Below are 21,529 nucleotides of genomic sequence, written 5' to 3'. Positions count from 1 at the left end.
AGTGTAAAGCCACCATTGTTTTCTACCTCCTTTCTCCTGCACTGATCGCTGCTCTGGTGCTTCTGGGGGAACCTACACCTGTATCCCTCTCTGAATATGAATTCTGTCAGATGGTTTCTTCACCAAAAATCTGGTTTCTTTTGTCACACATCTAAACTGTGTTTATTCCTTTCCCTGTGGAAATTTGGAGAGCCAGTTCCAGCCAGAACATACACTGGTTATGTTTTGCCAGTTGTTCTGTTGGTGGATAATTTTCCCATGTTTTTCTGGAGGAAGAGGGAAAAAATCCTAGATTGCATTTCCTTCAGATTGTAAAAGTAGAGGAAATATTTTGCTTGCTGCAGCCACCCCATATCCTCTCAGTGCATGAGGAGGAGGATTAGAGTCTTGATTTCTTGCCTGATGGAGAATCAACAGAAGCAGAGGAGTTTTGTTTTTTTAAACACAGGACAGATCAGACTTACCAGATAATGTAGATGTCGGATTGATTGGAATTTCAAGGAATACATTATGAATATGACCTATTCATCCTTATTTTGACCTGATGTTTTCTGAAGAGGGGTTTGGCTTGGCTCAGCTACGCTATGAAAAGCAATCAAAGCAAAATAAATTAAGAGAAAATCCAAATAAAAGCCTCTGCTAAAAGATGCTGACAGCTGTGTAATCAAGGGGGAGTACTAGGTGCCAGGCAGCTCTCTCTAAAAGCAATAAAGGCCCAATTCACATACAGAGTGAAATACAGAACAGCTACAAAGGGCAGCTGGTAGATCTGAAGCAGAGCCTCTCAACTGGAGGAATGCAAGCAGGAAACAGGTAGCAATACCATTCTGATTGTACGAGGTGGAACGGTTGGTCCAGACTGCCATTTCTATGACACGCAGTGTGGTTGTAGATGTGTCGGACCCAGGTTATTAGAGAGACAAGGTAGGTGAGTAATATCTTTCTCACCAACAGAAGTTGGTCCAGTAAAAGCTATTACCTCACCCACCTTGTATATCTATGATAAACAAAAAAGCAGCTATGATTTGGATCTATGTATTTTTGAAAAGTGTCCCCCTAGCAATAATTCCATTAAATATAAGACCCTATTGAAATCAATAGGTGTTTACCATTCACTTCACTGAGCCTAGGATTTCATCCAAGGCATCAAGAGAAAGAATAACAGATTTAAATGATTTATATGCAGTGCCAAGACATGTTATGTACTTTACAGAGCAGATCAAGAAAGCATAATATGACCCCTCTCTCAAAGTTAACAGCCTAATTTTAGGTTTCAGAGTAGCAGCCGTGTTAGTCTGTATCCTAATTTTAGACTACACAGCATCTGAATGTAACACACAAGGGCAGGAATGGGTAAGATGTATGTCCTGTACTGAATGGAGAATATAGATAGATCTCAAATAAGTAAGTTTTAGTATCATATCCTTGGTGACAGCAATATTGTCCATCTTATTTTAATATAAATTTCAGTTCCTTCAGTTCTGATTGTAAATATTGACATGAAAAAAAAAACTAAGAAGAAAAAATGCCCAATATGTTTTATTTACATTTTCTTATAAATAGCTGATAACATGGCAGGTCTTTGGAAAATTATGACTTGTCATGTACCAAATATGTTTAAAGTCAAGTGGGCTGGATACAGACTTGGAACTCAGGAATCCCCTTAGCTCTGCCTTTGCCTCCCTGCATGGCCTGGAGCCAGTAACTTCACCTCCTTTTCATTGGCCTGGTCTAAACTAGGACTTTTGGTTGATATAACTGTATCACTCTGGGGTTTGAAAAATCCACCTCCCTGAGTGATGCAATGAAACGGACCTAACCCCTGCTGTAGACAGCGCTAGATCACAGGAGGATGCTCCCGTTGGCCTAGCAACCACCTCTCAGGGATGTAGATTGCCCACCGTGATGACAGAAGCCTTCCCATCAGCATAGGTAGTATCGTCACGGAAGCACTAGAGCAGAGCAGCTGCACTGTTTTAAGTGTAGACAAGCCCTTCGTTTCTTTATATGTACAGAGAATAACTTTTGCCTCACAAAGCTATTGTAACAATTGATTGATTAATCTTTGTCTGGTGCTTTGAAGATGTAAAGTGCTACATGCTATGAATTATTACTGCAAACAAGGCTGGCCGTTCACTGGCTTGGTTGTGGAATACAGGGGACTGGCGGCAATATACATGAGATTTTTTTCTGATTCACGAGGCACAGCCTCCTCCCTCTGAAAGTGCAAGTGGTTTCTTTTATTGGAACCATCATAATAAGACAAAATTATTCCAACAAAAGCCTGGCTGACACACAGACTTATCCAAAAATCAGTGGTACTTTTTGCCCTTTGGATCCTTTAAAGAGAGACCCAAATGAACTCACTTTTTCTGTGGGATGGTCAAGAAAATAAAGAAACCGAGTCCTTAAGCCGCCAAACATTTGACTTTGCAGGTTTGAACATATTTGGGAGAAGCAAAAGGAGGTTCCACTTTCATTGCCGGTTTGACCCTTATGCAACTGCTGCTTAGCAGCTGCCCTCTCTTTTTAATATCTTGCCCTCAGTGGTTTGGCTGAAAGCAGAAAATGTAGTGGTGGATAAAAGCTCTCACAGAGGAAAAAAATGTAATCTAAACATGTTCAAAGCTCAGAAGAGCTTTGGGGTTTGTGTGAAGAGTAGACAAGGGTTCGCTTTAGGTCCTGGTGACTTCAAAACCAGCTGACCTCCTTCTAGGTGTAACCAAAACAAAACCTGAAAGAGGCACATTAAGTTCAATTCCACTGAAAACAGAGGGTGAGGGGAAAATGGAAAAGGACAACATTGGATGGTAGAGCATGAATGACCCTAAGAGAACATTCCAGCTGAAAGTTTTATCAATGAAAAGCTAAGCCAGCTGTGTTATTTAATGGTGGGGAGCAGATCCTGTGCAAGCACAGTAATTGCTTTTCATAAGTTTTCTTATTATACCCACGCGTTCTGTCAAGCAGATAGTTCACACCGCTACTCAAACTCCCATTTAAATTCAGCAGAGAGCCGTACAAACGTTGATTGTGCTTTGCAATAGAGTTGGCCATGTCTTTTCCTCATCTGCCTCTTGTGATTTCATGTGCTTTGAATGCTGATGAGGTATTAGATTCCAGTTAACCCAAGAATGAAACATTAGAAGAATTTGACACTCAGTTTCGGCTAGTTTTGAACCTCCAAAACCCTTTGGCTCCTGAACGGCCCCAGGAACACCGTTCAAGAGACACATCTTCTCGGGTCGGGGAAAGAGCCAAAAATACCTTGTAAACCTCTCTTTCCAGGGAAGAGGTGTGGCTGGCTGCCACCCTGTGCCCCCCTGCAGTTTGAGGGGTTAGCAAGGTCAGTTTGCTCCCCCTCAATCCACAAATCTTGTCCAGATTCTGCCCCCTGCTCTATTCCCTTTATGCCACACCAGCACCCAAGAAGCAGTAATTGGCCACACCTCCCTAGCTAGGAATTCCCTCTGCATAGTGGAAGCTTTGAGCTGGTATAGCTGTCTCCTATGACAACCTTCTCCCCTCCCACCACATCAGTGAGGTGTAAACTTTACCAGTTGGTGAGAATATATGGGAATCCAGCCATGTGAATGGGCCAGGTTTTTCAGGTGGTATAAATTAGCATAGCTCCATTGATTTCTATAGCACTATACCAATTTACAACAGTGAGACTGGACTACTTTGTGCCTAGGTGTGTGGAATTTACACACTAAGGTGGCTAGAAGAAGGTATAAGCTATCCTCCCAGTTTATGTGACACACCACTGACTCTGGGGTTGTGTGTCTGAAGACACGATAAGAATTATAGCCGGAGAAGTGACAATCACTACAATTAAGGTTCAAACCACTTTCCATTATAACCCCTGACTTTCAGATGCTCATACTTCATGAAACAATTGCCTTGGGATTGGTCTCTACCCATAAAGGTAGAAAGTTATTTTTAAGCATTTGAGCTGGTTTTGCTATTTGAACAAGAAGAAACAGTTAATAAAAATACACTTTTCCCACTGATAAAGAGTAATATAAAGGCTTAATTGGAACAGACTTACAGCTGAAATGGCCAAGGTGTACAAGTTGTCATGAGTACCTAACAATACTCCTTCATCCCCTGAATTGCAACTTAGGAAGGTCAGGATGCTGTTTGAAAAGAGAAATGTTTAGAATGAAGGTATGCTGACAAAATAAGCAAAACAAATAACAAGGAAAAGAGTTTTTACAAGACAATAGCCAAGTTTATCCAAGATGGGCACCTGAGGCTTGGACCCTGAACCCACATTTAGGCACTTAAATCAGTGGTCAACACAAAGCACCTACCACCTCCCTCCACAGCCAATGTCTACGTCTATAAATATACATTAGCATCACTGTCACACTGGTCTAGTAATTAGTGACTGTTATGGCAGTGAAATAGTAGAAAGCAAGGAAAAATATTGGGACAAGCAACATATGTCAAAGGCTGCAGAACCTTTTCAATTATATTTCTTATAGTATATTATATAATTAGAGACTTTGTGTCTCCCCCTTGAGCATTACAAAGTTTTTAAATACATAAGCTGCTATTTCTCAAGTCATGCATATAATTCACTGAAAGTATTCAGCAGCCTTTCATATACAAAATGCTTCCTGAATATTTTTAAATTAAATCCCCAAAACACTGTTCATGCAATATTTAGGTTGTATGGTTAATCAAAAATCAGGAAATGTGCAATCTTAACTATGGTAATACTCCTATACAGGAAGGCACATTCATTTTCTGATCTGATCTTTTAAAAAACCATACAACATTGCATGAACATACTTTTTTGGCATTCAATTTGATACCCAAAGTCTGTGTTTATCGGCTTAGTATCATTTAATAAAAACTTTCCATTCCAGAAGTTGCATGTATATTTGTATGTATGCAAATGAGGGAGTAGAGGAATTTGTTCACGTATGCTTAAGTATGTGCATGTTTGAATCACTGTAGATTTACTGGGCATGTGACAAATTTAGGAACCTTTAACTGACCTAACTGATTTCAACACTCCTATTTTTTTCTTCCCAAGAACACATCACTTCAGGGAAAGCTTGTTGATTAATGTGCTTTCTCAACTTCAGCGAGATATAGAGATTACATTTGCAGCAGTAAGCCTGGAGAGGTTAGAGCTGGAACTTGTTTCAGTCTGTAAATCACAGGACTATGCACCATCAGCCAGGCTCTGGTATGATTTGGTTCAGTGTCGAGCGATTCCTATCTGACTGCTTGATATCAGCATCCAAAGATCAGGTTTCTAACCATGATGCAAACAGATGCAATTTTCTCATGATGCAAACAGATGCAATTTTCTCATGATGCATTTATGGGTTTTAAAAGTCCATAAAGAATTGCAAAATGTATGGTTCAGGTCAAGAATAACTGAAGTCCAGAAATTAGGCAACACATCAAGTACTCAATGGCAACAACTTCTGGGTTTGTCACCCAAACAGCACACAGACTGATTGGTAAATTGCCTAAATGTGACAAATAAAGAGTGTGTTGGTTGAGCAAGGTTGCTACCCTACTTCAAAACTTGTGGTTGACAACAACACGTTGGATTGGTTAGTCTGCTCTTTTGTGAAGATACAAATCAGTGGCCAAGTAGAGCAGAGTCAGTTTTTGTAATGAAAAATTGCAGGATTAAAGTATAGTGCTCAGTGAAAAGATCTAGTTTATTACAGATCATTTGACAACTAAGAAGTAGTTTAGATTTTCCTATTCAGTCTTCTGAACTGTAGATGTGAACAACATTACACCACATTACGACTGATGGATTTTATCCCAGTGCTTTACATATAAAATAGTCAAAGGTCTGAACACATGATTTGGATTTTTTTTCAGTTGAAGGTACAATCAAACCAAGTACATCAAAAGCTGGAGTACCAACTCTGAATATTCAGTGGGGGAAATATCTAGTAATTAAAGTCACTGAAAGAAATTTTAATTCATATGAAACAAAGATCAAAGTGTTGCAACACAACTGAGGTTTTTACATAGCCCTTCACAATCATTAATGGATTTTAGCCTTATAACATGCCTGTGAAGTAGAGATGGATTTCCACCAACCCAATTGCATATGTTTGTCTTCAGGAACATATGTTATGTAAGTGAAGATTCTCCAAGCCATCTAGGCCATTTAGACATATCTTCTATTAAAATTAGATATTTATCTAAATCCACTAGATTGCTTTGAAAATCTCTAACAAATTGTTCTTCTCCTGGCCTGCACCCTGTGAAAGGAGAAAAAGTTTTCCAAAAGGTTATAAAATCATATCAAATAAATAAATGTTATGGGGAAAATAATTAGCATCTGTTCATGGATATTCCATGAGCCAAAAAAAAAATTTTTGAAAAGGAAGAAGCAGCAGCAGCTCGATGCATCTGATGAATTATTCATTGCAAATGATTCATTCAGCTGTAATAAGATAACAGCACAAGTGTCAAAATGCTTAAATCTCAGCATCTTCGAGAACCACCTTTGTGATCTCTCTGCCCTTTGCTTTTAAAACCTTATGGAAACCCCTGTGGAACAGATGTATAGGAAATTTTTGTAACAAGCCACACGCAATTTAATAGAGAATTATATATAACCCTGCTACAGTTTTCTACAAAGATTGTTTTTAAAAGGAAGTTATATCATTTAAAGTAATGTCTATTGCACCCTTAAATTTTTTTGGAAGCCTATTGACTTCATCCTTATTAAATTCTATGTGGGACTTTTCCACAAGAGAATACCCCCCTCCCTCCCCCCAACGGCCCCCCACACCCACAATATCACTATCTCCTCCCCTGACATCCCCTCCTCGTTACAAAAGAACGCCAAAAAACTAATATCAATCTTTAAGTTCCTCACTTCTTCTCCTGCCTGTTCCAGATTCTTTAACCACCCTCAGCTGATTTTATGGGGTTTCTAAATGAACAAGTAGTTTACTAAATGCATTGTGCCAGTAAACAAACAGAATGCAGTGGGACTTCCCCACCCACCACCACCATTTAGTTGTTTCTAAAAAGATGAACTTTTCTTGAAATTGATGAGCGACTCAACAGGAGCTCTTAAAGGATTTTTGTTTGTTTTTGTGGCATTGTTATGTGTGCTGGTGATAAGGCTGGGGGGAAAGAGGTGTTGGTGGTGCTCATGGGACTTATAATTACAGTCAAAGTACAATTGTCTATTCAGCTTGGATCATTTGTTTACTAAGTAAAACTGCCAAACAAGATTTGCTGGTTCTTCCTGCCACTTGAAAGAGGATTGCCCTAGGCTCATCTAGAGGTAAACAATACCACCCAAAGATTATCGAAAGGGAACACAATATATAGGAACTGACAGAGAAGAGCAAAGCACTTGCAGGAATTCAATTCTAAGGGATGGATTCAAATTCTGTTCATTTACATGAAGTGCCATTTCATGGCAGAACAGAAAATGAAAAGGGAGCAATGGTTCCAAGAACAAGTTGGTCTAACGTTGCTGTTAGGTTGGGGATGGGGGAGGTTAAGCTAAACATGAAAGATTTTCTTCAAACAGTCAGACATCTGGCTCTTACTGTATTCTAACACAGCCCCTGAAATCTGATCTGGATTCATATAGTAATGAGCATTCTTTGAAGTTACACATAAACACAAAGGCTTTATCAATACAGCTATTCATAAAGCAGTAACCAAGTGTAGGGAAATCCATCCAGCCACAGCTTGTCCCAACACAAAAAATGATCTCCATCAAAGCATCTAATTCTGAGGAAGGAGTCCTACTCCCCCAGCACATAATGTGAAGTTACTCAAGCTGTGTGTGAATCAGGTGGGACCAGGAGTGGAATTCACCCTTCAAGTTACAGGGCTGCAACACAGCCCTTTTACAGCCCGAATTATTTATTAAGTGTGTAGTGGCAACAGCGTGTTAAGAACTTTACAGGCAGCTCTGAAAACCAGGTTAAGAGCTTAAAACTGAGCCTACATGTTGGAACAGCAGCCACCACCCCTCCCCTCCTTGATGTAAGGATTTTCAGTAACTGGACTCAGATAGGAGTGGATCCTATACTCCTTGCCTCAGCACCGCCTCCTCCTCCCCCCCCCCCCATGGCTTCCTCCTTGCTTGCATAATTGGAGCTAGCACAAACACGCCTGTGATATGGTTGTGGTGAAGTGGGTTCCCTGTCCAGCCTCATTGCAGGGCTTACCTGGTGCAGGTTCCTTGACACTTGGGAGATTTCCACTGCAGAGTTAAATTGAGAGATTAGGTGTGTCACTAGGCCTCCTGCGGGGATATTCCCTGGTTCTTTGTGCTGCAGTAAACTGAGCTACTCTGATTTTTTTCTTTGTGAATTATGGGACAACTTGTTGGTCCTTCTGGACACACAAAGGCAGTGGAGGACTATCAGCGCTCGAGTGCTTTAGTTTGTGTCATCACTACAAAGTGAACAGTTTATCTGTCAAAGTGAAAGCAGAACCCAAGTAGTAACTCACACCCACAGCCAGGCCTGCTTAACTGGGTTGAAAGCAACAAACTTGAGTAAAGGGGTGTGGGTGTGTATGTATATGGAGGGTGGAGTGACCACCATACCAAACTGGGTAGGACAGTCCCGAAATGCAGAGTTCAAGTCCCAGGCCCATGCTGAATGACTCCAGGACTGCATTTGTCCAGGATTCCCTGCGGTGCAGCTCCACGCCTGCCCAAGGCTCAGAGGTGGTGCTAGCCTCTTCCTGGTGGGGGGCTGAGGTGGGCCTTAGCCCCCCCGCCCAGCTCTTGCCATGAGGCCCTATCCCTTAATCTTCTTCTCCCCCACTCCGACCCCTCCCAAGGTCCCAGCCCCCTGGCCAGGACAGAAGCTGGAGCCAGGCAGTAGTAAGCTGCCCAGGGAGCCCCAAATTCTTCACCTGGCCTAGGCGGTGTGCCCTGGATGGTGGGGACACGGGACAGGGGCTGCTCTCGGGCACCCTGGTCCTCTACCCAGGGCAGGTGGAGGGTCTGGTGCTCCCCACAGAAGCCCAGGATCCCTGGGTGGCTCTTACCTTGGCCTGGCTCTGGCTTGTGGCCTGACCAGGGGTCAGGACTCCTGCATGTTTCCCACTTTTGCCTTTTGAAAAGGTGGTCCCATAATACACAAACTAGGGGTCACCAAATGAAATTAATAGGCAGCAATTTTAAAACAAACAAAAGGAAGTATTTTTTCACACAATGTACAGTCAACCTGTGGAACGTGTTCCTAGAGGTTGTTGTGAAGGCCAAGACTATAATAGGGTTAAACTAGGAACTACATAAGTCCATGTAGGATAGGTCCATCAATGGCTATTAGCCAAGATGGGCAGGGATGGTATCCCTAGCCTCTGTTTACCAGAAGCTGGGAATGGGCAACGGGATGGATCACTTGATGATTACCTGTTCTGTTCATTCCCTCTGGGGCACCTGGCACTGGCCACTGTTGGTAGACAGGATACTGGGCTAGATGTACCTGTGGTCTGACCCAGTATGGCCATTCTAATGTTTTTAACACCTGATTAAAAGCCCAAGTTAATTCTCTTATAAGAAGAGTTTTAAACAATGGGCTAGCCAGCACATAAATGTATTGTTTTCTCCAGCACACTGTGTCTCATGATAAAAACCTGAACATGCATATAACTGTCCTTACACAAGTAAAGTGACCCTGCTCTTACCTTAAGACGTCTTACAATTAGTGAATAAGCTATAATTATTGTTTCAGAAAGCTAATTATGTTGTTGAAGCCTATACTACCTTGTAAAATTACGCATAGCTTTTCATTTGAGCCTCTGATAGGCTGCACCCTGAAAATCTCTTTTGTAAACAGGTCATTCAAATATCTTTGTGACTCCTTAGCACTCCCACAAAAAACTGACTAATGTGTATACACCTTCAATTACAATTTTGGTCTAGTCATCAGATAGCATTACACAAAGAGTGCTGTTTTTAGTAGATATGGGTAAATATTTTAGTGGCCTTCCCTGCCCCCAGTGTCTGGGTACAGGTGGCTGCAGCTTGAAAGAGAGAATGGAAAACTGGAACAGTGTGTTCACATGGTGTGTGGTACCACAGGTCACCAGCTCTGGTAGAGGCAGTCAGAGCTCTGATGGCACTGAAATTTTGGGGTCTTTTTAGTTAGAGTGGTCTTGCCAGGGAACTCAGGCTCCATTATGTACTGTAGATGACAGGGTCTGCTTAAAAGAGGAGCATTCTCCTGCTACAAATTGGGTGTGTCAATACATCTAGGACTGACCAGTTGTCACAATTTAAATGAGGGAGATTATAACTGAGCTATTGAAACACACAGCAAAATCTTTCTTTGTTAGATGGTGAGGCTTTAAAAACTAATTTAAAAGGAAAGCAAAATGAGGCTCCATGAGCAAGATCTGGCAGATTTCAAGATACAGAATCAACTTTGACATAAGCACGTACAAAGGCCAGAGTGTCATGGCCATCTTTGTTACGTCTCAAACTGGCCTCATCATTGACGAATGATAAAATTCCACCAGTACACTGAAGCCCATGGGGATGTGTTCCCTAGTTGTAGAAGTATATGAACAAGTGCTGCACCTAACCTATTTCACAGTGCAGTGCCCTCTCATTCTATACTGAATCATACTGGAATAGGGAGAAGAGAAGAGAGCAAAGGTTCTCAATCTTTACAATATTGGGACTCCCCTACCTTCTACCAGGGGCTAGCTGGAATCTCATAGCTCCATGTTTAATAATATGGAATGGGCAGCGTGGTCATGACCCTTGACACCTGTCTGAGAACTCATGCTTTACAGGACAGAAAGAGACAGGAGAAATATAGCTGCACTATTTTATAATGGGCAAGTATTACCCTCATTTTACAGATGGGTAAAGCGAGGCACAGAGGGTAAGCACTTACCCGAGACTATACAGTGAATCAGAGGCAGAACCAGAAATATAACCCAGGTCTTCTTATTCCCAATACCTTGTTTTGTCTACTGGGCCATGCACAAAGTCATGAGAAAACCTCAACGGGACAAATTTTAGACAACTTGCTACAGCAATCATTATTAAGAAGGGTAAAAAAAATCATCACTATTTCTATCAAGCGTTCACTCTTTATATAGAGCAGGAACTAATAGCAATATCTCAAATACCACTGTGTGGGAACTGTTGGCAAACGTTGACTCTTTAATGGGGATGGCTGTATGATGCTAGACTTGTATCCCTTGGGACAGACCATATGAAAGCATGCTAGTGGTATAGAGACTGTTGTTCCTTTTGGGGTATCCATGGCCAAACCTAGCCATGAAATCCCAGCATGACTGCCTTGTTAGCCAGAGTTCCCTGAAAAAAGTTTCCGAACACCACAAAACAGAAGAACCACAGACTTGCATTCAAAGTGGGTCTGCTGCACCACAATGTCCCTTTCAAACTGTAAATCCTCCAAGACGTGGATTGTGTCCTGATCTATGTTTGTACACACTCAGTACCATAGGGCCCCCAATCCTGACTGAGGCTTTTGGACACTACCATAGCCACTAACAACCACCCTTTCTTCTGTGTGACATTGTCTTCATCGTTACAAGAAAGGTGTGTGCTTTGAAATGGTTTAAGCAGATCGTGAGGTTAGGAATATGACAACTATCTATGCAGCTGGCAAAGCAGTACTAGAGGCAGAGGGGTTGGGGAGAACAGTTATTGCTCTTCCATAGAATATCAGGGTTGGAAGGGACCTCAGGAGGTAATTTAGTCCAACCCCCTGCTCAAAGCAGGACCAATCCCCAATTAAATCATCCCAGCCAGGGCTTTGTCAAGCCTGACCTTAAAAACTTCTAAGGAAGGAGATTCCACCACCTCCCTAGGTAACGCATTCCAGTGTTTCACCACCCTCCTAGTGAAAAAGTTTTTCCTAATATCCAACCTAAATCTCCCCCACTGCAACTTGAGACCATTACTCCTTGTTCTGTCATCTGCTACCACTGAGAACAGTCTAGAGCCATCCTCTTTGGAACCCCCTTCAGGCAGCTGAAAGCAGCTATCAAATCCCCCCTCATTCTTCTCTTCCGCAGACTAAACATCCCCAGTTCCCTCAGCCTCTCCTCATAACTCATGTGTTCCAGTCCCCTAATCGTTTTTGTTGCCCTCCGCTGGACTCTTTCCAATTTTTCCACATCCTTCTTGTAGTGTGGGGCCCAAAACTGGACACAGTACTCCAGATGAGGCCTCACCAGTGTCGAATAGAGGGGAACGAATGCGTCCCTCGATCTGCTGGCAGTGCCCCTACTTATACATCCCAAAATGCCATTGGCCTTCTTGGCAACAAGGGCACACTGTTGACTCATATCCAGCTTCTCATCCACTGTAACCCCTAGGTCCTTTTCTGCAGAACTGCTGCCGAGCCATTCGGTCCCTAGTCTGTAGCAGTGCATTGGATTCTTCCGTCCTAAGTGCAGAACCCTGCACTTATCCTTATTGAACCTCATCAGATTTCTTTTGGCCCAATCCTCCAATTTGTCTAGGTCCCTCTGTATCCTTTCCCTACCCTCTAGCGTATTTACCTCTCCTCCCAGTTTAGTGTCATCTGCAAACTTGCTGAGGGTGCAAACCACACCATCCTCCAGATCATTTATGAAGATACTGAACAAAACCGGCCCCAGGACCGACCCTGGGGGCACTCCACTTGATACCGGCTGCCAACTAGACATGGAGCCATTGATCACTACTCGTTGAGCCTGACAATCTAGCCAGCTTTCTATCCACCTTATAGTCCATTCATCCAGCCCATACTTCTTTAACTTGCTGGCAAGAATACTGCGGGAGACTGTCAAAAGCTTTGCTAAAGTCAAGGAACAACACATCCACTGCTTTCCCTTCATCCACAGAGCTAGTTATCTCGTCATAGAAGGCTATCAGGTTAGTCAGGCATGACTTGCCCTTGGTGAATCCAAGCTGACTGTTCCTGATCACTTTCCTCTCCTCTAAGTGCTTCAGAATTGATTCCTTGAGGACCTGCTCCATGATTCTTCCAGGGACTGAGGTGAGGCTGACTGGTCTGTAGTTCCCAGGATCCTCCTTCTTTCCTTTCTTCCTTAGTTACTTAGAGGACTTTGGCCTTGGAACACCTCGTGGTCATTATAACAAGCTTTGTGTAAATGCAATCAGCTCTTCTATAAGCCACCAAATATCTAGTTCTTCCATTTTACAGACACTGGAGGCAGAGCACTCATGTTATCATGAAACAAAAGTTGCCTGTTGGGTAAGTAGAGTTTCAAAAAAACCAAACAACAACAAAACAGTTCAAATGTCTAATATATCGTGATTTCTTTTGTCTTCAGAACACATACTCATGGTGTGAATTCATGTTGGCAAGCCATGAACGAGGTCAGTATGTTGACATGGGTACAGATTTTTTCCTTTCACAGACACTTCAGGCTGGGTCATGTGATCACTCACTACTGTGCTTTGCCAGCTGTATATGAACTAGCACATGCCCTGACCTTACGGCAATCAATGCAGCCACACCAGTGATTTCAAGGAGAGTTTTACATACAGATCATTTGCAGGATAAAACCCATAATACTGTCAAAAGAGTGGAAAGGCAAGCAGACAATTACACACAAATTATTCTATCTTCCTTTCAACCTGACTTGGGTGGGGGTTTTGTTTTGGACCCTGGAAGTTCTTCCAATCGCTTGGACATTGATAGGTACTTAATGTTTGTCTGTTTGTTGACTGTCATACCATTACCATAGGCAGCACACAGGGGAGGGGGCATGTCTTTCCTGCCCTAAGGTGACGCACACCTGGAGCAATATTTTACTTCCAAACTAGGGCAAAAGGAAGGATTAGTCAACCCCAATTTGCTCAAGGAATTCGTCCTGGGCTTCTTTCAGGCCCCCTTGCAATTTCACAGGGTGTTAGGGCAAGCCTGCCTCAGTTTCCCTTTTGTTAGAGGAACACCATTTAGTTCCATGTCTGGTAATTTCTTGCTCCAGCCCTCTGGCTGGATTGTTAGTAGTCTCTTTCCTCTTGAGGCAGGAAAGAGTTTGATGGGTCAGGAGACTGCTAACCCTAGCAAAGGGTCAGTCTCCAGCCTTTGTTCTTCAGGCTGTACTAACCCCTCTGATAGAGGCTGAGGAATCAAGGCCTTCCCACTCATCTGGATTCCAATCCAGGTACCCTGTGTGAAGCAGCTGGAATCAGTTCCTTCCAATCCCTTACTGCTTCTAACTTCCCCTCTCCTGTAGGCTGTTGCGTAGACACATGTTCCGTGAGCCTCTTCTTCTGGAGGTCCAACTACCTGGGCAGCTTCCTGCCAGTCCATTTCTGCAGCACCCTGCTCTCAGTGGTTCTTCAGCCTCTCCAACAGTCACCCTCCCTTCTGATCTGCTGTCAATCCTACCAGAGGAGGCAGCTCATCTCCGTGTGAACCCTTGTAAAGGTGCGGGCAGTGCTTGCACACCCCCTTGTGGCCTGGTGTGGTGCTGTGGGCGTGCCCCCACCTTAATTCCCTCCTCCTCACACCCACTGGGGCAGCCTAAATTTGCTCTAACAGCCTGGAGCAAGGAGAAGCCAACATACACTAACAAATGGCATGTCTCCTTTTAATAGGGTTTCAGGACAGAAGAAAGTACAATACACTGTTCATAAGGGCCTCACCTCAGGGCCCTAGGCTAGCTCCCAAACTTGAAGTTCATAAAGTCTCTAGTTAGGCCCATTTTTGAGAGCCTGAGAGGCAACCACCATGCACTGCAGCCTGCAAAGCTTCCACCCCTGCTCAGTTTCTCCTGCTCAGTTTACACTCCAGCCTATCCCTTAAAAGGGCAGTACACTCCTACACGACTCTCCCCCCTAGAATCTTGTCTGGCCCTAGAGCAAGTTCTATTGTCTGTCCATGGAGTATCTCTGCACTCCATAAGGACAATCAATTTGACCTCACTATGCTGCTGACCTAGCCACCTTCTTTTGAGCTTATCCTCCAGCCAAAGGCGCACTTCCTGCTTAACGTCACCAAGAAAGTTTGCAAGACTGTTGGCCATACTTTTATCCTCATTACTGACATACACAGAGACCAGGAGTTGTGTTCCCCAACATCTTATGTAGCTCATCTGATGAACAAACTCCTCCATATAGTCTTTGGCACATCATAATTCAAAACAAACTGTACACCTTGTAAGGTGAGCCCTCTGGTCATAGCAGGAGTAATCAAAAGCACTGGGCTTGCATCATTCATAAACTGGCATGAGGCTGCTTCCCAGTCTCTTTGACAGCAGCCTCACAGGATAGATGCACACTTCAGAGTGAAACTAGTTTCTCATCCAATCCAACTCTCACTTTGGTTTTCTAATTATGTCTGACTGCATCTTTTTTCCTGTGGTCTTTAGTAAAGGACATATGAGAGCCTATTTCCAATCCTCTTGCACCCAGGCTACTGTGTGTGTAGTGTTAACAACTGGAGGGTCACTTTTACTCTCCTCCCTTTGTGGGCTGGCACATCTTTTGGGGGGGGATGGATTTTTTTTTAAGTCCCACTCCGGTTAGGGCTCCATGTGGCTGTCTCCAGGCGGGGAGCAAACCTTTGTCTCTCTCATCTACTTTATTTTTCTCATGGCCAGGTGATGCTACATTAATAACATGATGGTTTTTCCTTTCAGTAGGCTGAAACACTTCACCACACAGCCCAACTTTCACTTGAAAGATTTAAGGTCTGGGGAATATCTTCAGGGCTGCCCTCTCCACTTCCAGTAGCTCCACCTTCTCATCCTGGGCATCAGTGATCTAGTTCTGCTGGAGGATTCTCACAAAGCTCTTCCTGGTCTCTCTCCAACAGGTGGCTTTCAGGTGGGCCAACTCCTGCTCCTTTTTTATGCCTTGAGCCAAGACACTTTCCCAGGAGGAGCCTCTCTCTTCCAGCTCCTGCCAGGCTTCTGCTTCTGGGGCCTGTGGAGTGTTCATCTGTGCACGGATGTCAGCCAAGATTCTCTCAGCTGCAATAACCTTCTCTTCTAATTCTTTCCAGCTTATTAATGGATGAATTTTGCTAGGCAGTTGTAGATGGTATCACCGTTACTGCAGCTTCCGTTGTCACAGTCTCCATATTTGTGTCTGTTGATGCCTTTCAATGGGCAATCCACTCCTCCCCTTGAACAGGCTTCTTGAATATACAAGTCATCACTCCACTCTACCATATAGAGTTATTGCCATGCTCTCCACCATATTGCATGTACCAGTGCTCTTGTTGTATACCTGTGTCTTCTCCAGAGTTGTCACTGTTAGTCCTTCCAATGCCTTAACTTGTTCCAGGAGCCAAGTCTTTTCCTGCTTCAGTTTTCATAGTTTCTGGGTTACTTACTTTCTTCTAATCAGAGCCTCAGGCTTGCAAGTCTCCGTACACGCTCTTCTAGTCTTTTAACTGCCCTACTCCTGGCCTGCAGCTCATTCTGGAGTTGCTCCTTCTCAAGCTGTAGGGCTTGTTTAAGCTCTTCCAGTTCCAACTCCTGGGTAGATTTCCTCTTGTACAACTCCTTTTCCCCCTCAGCTTCCTGGTGGCAAGCAGCCTGGCATTTCTTGGACTACAAATCCATTGGCTTTTCCCATTGGGCTATCCTTATTTCCAAGGCCACAGGAAAGACTAGTACTTGTATGACATCACTGAGATCACTGTTCTTTCCAACTCCTGCATCTTGGCCCTTGAGTCTGTCTTTACTTGGCTGACATGAGGATTTATATTTCTCAAGCTGGTTGTTCACTATCTCATTATTCTGCTCCTCCTCCAGCTGAGCCTGGCAATGCTTCTTCTTTAGTGCCTCTTGACCTTGAGAATTGGTAGTCCCCACCATCAGACCATCCCTGTTGTGAAGTGCCTGGCACTTTCCACATTTATCAGCTGTAAGTTTCTCCTACATTTGGTTCATTTCAGCCTACATCTGCTCACACAGGTGCTGGAGCTTCTTTAACTGTGGGGCTTCTTGGACGCTAACCTGGATCTTCTCCTGAAGACAGCATGTTCATTTTCCAATGTGTTGTTTCATTCCTCCAGCTTAGTCACAACCACGTGGCTTCTCTCTTTCTCTACAACCAGCTCTTTCTGCCTGTCTTCTAGTTCTGCTTTTTTTCCCATGTTACTCAGCTAGTTTCAGTGAGAAAGATAGCCTGCATTTGGGTCTGCAAGTTAACTGTCCAATAACATCATCAAAGCCCTTATCACACCTGTACCCAAAGATGCCTGGAACTTTTGACATCCTGTCAGTCTTTGCCCTGGTTCCCCCAGTGCAGGAACCTTGCTGCCCCTCAGAGAAGCTAACTGGGTCATTTTCAGGCTGCTGTATCAGGTTACTTAAGCTCCTGTCACCCTCATGCTCTGAGGCTGAGGACTGAGTCAAGGCATCCCTGGCAAGGATCATGGGGGAGGGAGAGAGAAATCTAAAACTCATGGCCAACCTCTGCCCCTGAAGCTTGCCTCCTGGCATCTGCTTCTGGGGGTACCCAGGTTTGCTCAGGCCTACAATCTCTTACTTCCCCATAATGACAGTCCCTTGGGCCAAAGTCCTTGTAGGGCAGCATCTAACATGCCCCTGCCCCCCCCCCATCTCACCCTGTTTTAGGAGCCAAGTCTTTTCCTGCTTGAATTATCATTACTCTTCCTGGCCCCAAACTGTGTCATAACATAAGGGACCAATGTCAGAGAAAATGCATCCCTTTGAAAGGCTATGCAAAACTTCAGAAGTTATACCCTCCCCTGCCACTCCTCCTAAAAAGGGGAAAGGAGAGAAAAGGATTCAATGCGGCCACACTGCAGTACCAGTATTGGTTGAATGGAGCCTCAAGGAGCTAAATGCATTCACGGGTGTAACAGGCTCAGTCACCTCCTGAGAGCCCTTTGTGGTCAGGGTTGGGTCTCCATTGCCCTGCCTCTGTTTTCTGTCTTCAGGCCCCTGAAGAACTTCACTAAAGGCTTTCTTGTGGCCAATTATACACCCATGTGGGGTCTGGATTTATTAACAAACAATTCAAACTATCTTCAAAGTCACAAAATACATCAACACAACAGCTATTCAGATCTGCCCATCCCAGGGCTTTTCTTCAGTCCCAGACTGCTTTTTATCAAGCAGCTACTTCAGCCCCTTCTGGAGTCCTTTCCCACTCTTCCTGGCAGGAACTCTGCAGTCTTCCAACCCAGAGTCCTATCTTCTCCAGGAAAGGGTCCAACTCACTCCCAGGGCAGTCTCTTCTCCAGCTTTGAGAGGTCAGCACTCAAGTTCCTCTAGTGTTCTAGCCCTCAGCCTTTTTCAAAACCTCAGATTCTAGTCTCCAGACCCAAACCCTTCTCTCAGTTAGGGACTCTTATAGGAACCTCCTGCAGTGCCTCTCCCTCTCTCCAGCTTCCTACTGATCTTAGAGGGGACACCTGTCCTCCATTAGGCCCTCTCAACTCAAGGCTGTTAACACAGCAGAGATGGGCTTGAGCAGTTCCTTCTAAATGGGCCTATGACAAGGTGCCTGGTCTGAAAGATGGTTGCTATAAGAACACAACCCCACTATCTTGCATAAAGAAACGTTGGTTGTTGCCCAGCTGGCCCAGGTATTTATAAGCTATAGCTAGACAGTAACCAGAATCTTACCAGTTAAGTGGATGAACCTTTACTATATACCTGCCAGATTACCTAAGTGTAGCATTGTTTAACCCAAGAGCCAAAGTGCAATGGAAACATGTGAAAGATGACTGGCACTGCCTGGCTCAGATACCCCCTGTAAAGTTTACCATGAGTCACCAATGGGACTCATTTTTATTTCAGTCAGCAAACTAATTTCGAGATGCTCATGATCCATGAATGTACAAACCTTCTTGAAATATATTCAGTTTGCAAATATCTACATTCATGGTTGATTTACGGTATGTAGTTAATGCCTGATTATTTCATTGTATCATTTGCTAGTATATGAATAATTCATGATCACACATTAACAAAACCCAAGAACGGGTAGATTCAAGATATTGACTCAGAGCCAAAAACAAGAGAAGTAAATAAATATATGTGGATAGTTTAGGACTGGGGAGAATATACTTAGACACCTCAGTTTTCTACAGGAGCTCAAATGTATGCACAGGATGTGGTATAAGAATGATGCTATGTTAATGGTGGGGATTACATACAGTGCACTACCTGCAAAATGTTGCTGAAATCTGATAGTCGAAGCATTCTGTCAGCCCAGTAACCCGATAGTGAGCTCTCTTCGTGCTACCATTATTCAGGCATGGATTCTGGACTCACTTTGGATGGTCATGCAGAAAGAGGTGACATGATCCAAAGCACAGGACATGGAAGCTAAATTTATTGCACATATTGTACCCTCTACTGGCGGACTTGTATAACAGCTCTGGGCAAGCTCATCTGAAGCTGTCAGCTTGCCTTATTGACTGGTATTAAGTCACCACAACATGTATGTGGGAGTTAAATCAAATTTAAGAAAAACGGTGCCAGCACAGAGAGTAAGCCTGATCATGTACCACGCAACCTATACAGGAAAGAAACTTAAAGAGCTTTAAAATGGAGATTAACAGAGACAAAACACTAATGTGCTTTTCGTGAAATGGGTAAGTATGGTAAAGAGTTAAGCTATATCAGGGTCAAATCCTGCAATCCTTGCTCTGTTGAAAAGAACTCCCATAGTTGGAGATTTAGTGGAGTAATCACAGCAGGACTGATCCCATAGACCCAAAGCTTTCAGTGTTCCTAGACACTGAGCGGTATTTGAGTCTTTTGGTACTGAAAGTCACCAAACTCTTGAAGAAGCCATGATCTGTGGCTGTACTCTCACAGGCTGTCTTGTTAGCTACTCCTGTAGTGGAGTAAACTGGTCCTTTAGTTAGAATGTCCTGTGTTACACTATAATTTATCACTAAAAACATCCCTAACCCTAAATACCTCAACCTGCCCATAAAACCTACTCCCAAACCAAGTACTAATGTTCCGAGAGCAGAAAGATATCCCACATTCCACTGTCTACCTGTTGAGAGCAGATGGCAAGGTTCAGAGCCTCTTGTCAGCTGACATTTAAAGTTGCCGGTGCCCTGAAGTTTTTCCTCCATTTAGTTGCACCTCACAGCACCTCAGGAGCTCCAGAGCTGATTATTCCTCACACAACTGAAAGGGGGGAATCCAGAGATATGTCACAAAACTTAGGGCCCAAGCGTGAAAGATGGTGAGTATCTGAGGTCATTTTTAGATACTTCACCACAGATATACTTGGCACTCTATAGACAACTAACAAAATCCCAAAGAATTTACAACTGAGATACAATAATATACACATGACATAGAAGATGGTGGCATCAGACATGGGGATGAGGGGAAGGAGGACAAGATTTATATAATATTGTGTTATTTGTATTAGGCAACATAGGAGATATTTGAAGAAGGGAAGAGAAATACAGTAAGTACACGGTGCTCAGGATCAAGAACTCTTTGTTACAAAAGGAAGATATGTTTAAAGTTACATACTATTTTAAAAAGAGATTGTAGTGAGGAGAGGCACATTCTGATCTCACCTTTGCCAGTGTGAAGTGAGCTGTAGCTCACGAAAGCTCATGCTCAAATAAATTCTCAAATAAATTGGTTAGTCTCTAAGGTGCCACAAGTACTCCTTTTCTTTTTGCGAAGACAGACTAACATGGCTGTTACTCTGAAACCTGTAAATACAGAGTTACTCTAGTAATGTCAATAGGGCTATTTGAGACTTCCACTGATGTGACTGGGAGCCGAATCTGGTCTACAATTTCAGTCTGTCATATATTGTTAAGAAGAATGCAATATATTTCAAAAATAATTCAGACTGGAAAATAATTTGAGGACAAGTGGTGACAGCCTGGATAATGATGTTTCCAAGTATGCCTTCAAAGCCAACTTTTCCATAAAAAGGCTTAAAGCATGAACTGACATTTACTCTCCTTTATTGCAGTCAGACACAATAAATGCAGCCATAATTTGGCTCTCTCAGAAGCAGAGCCATTGATCAGGGTTATCAAAAAGTTATTTAAAATTTCAAGTGAGCAATCAGTTTTGCATCACGCTCATCTGTTGTACAGTGAGACTGTGGTCAAAGACTGATCCCCAATCTATTCACTTCAACTGGGCTCTGAATCAGGCCCATACTGAACACTAGGGCATCTTCAACCAGGCTTGGAACAGCAATGCCATGATTATATTGTAAATGGCAAAAGTAACCCACTTTCATTTTCAGGGAATCATAGAATCATAGAATCAGGGTTGGAAGGGACCTCAGGAGGTCATCTAGTCCAACCCCCTGCTCAAAAGCAGGACCCATCCCCAATTAAATCATCCCAGCCAGGGCTTTGTCAAGCCTGACCTTAAAAACGTCTAAGGAAGGAGATTCCACCACCTCCCTAGGCAACGCATTCCAGTGTTTCACCACCCTCCTAGTGAAAAAGTGTTTCCTACTATCCAACCTAAACCTCCCCCACTGCAACTTGAGACCATTACTCCTTGTCCTGTCCTCTTCCACCACTGAGAATAGTCTAGAACCATCCTCTCTGGAACTACCTCT

At 43.4% G+C, this 21,529-nt stretch overlaps 1 long non-coding RNA gene across 1 annotated transcript in view; it reads right to left on the bottom strand.

Annotated features, from left to right (window-relative positions):
- The window catches only part of LOC311514994, a 47,494-nt gene that overhangs the window by 9,794 nt on the left and 16,171 nt on the right, over positions 1–21,529 (bottom strand). The window contains exon 2 of the long non-coding RNA XR_014710018.1: positions 4,052–4,139. This is a non-coding gene — a long non-coding RNA (uncharacterized lncRNA). The remainder of the gene's footprint in view (positions 1–4,051; positions 4,140–21,529) is intronic.

Source organism: Lepidochelys olivacea, assembly GCF_965140295.1.
Source record: "Lepidochelys olivacea isolate rLepOli2 genome assembly, chromosome: 1".
Lineage (NCBI taxonomy): Eukaryota > Metazoa > Chordata > Testudines > Cheloniidae > Lepidochelys > Lepidochelys olivacea.
This window is presented reverse-complemented; position numbering and strand designations above follow the sequence as displayed.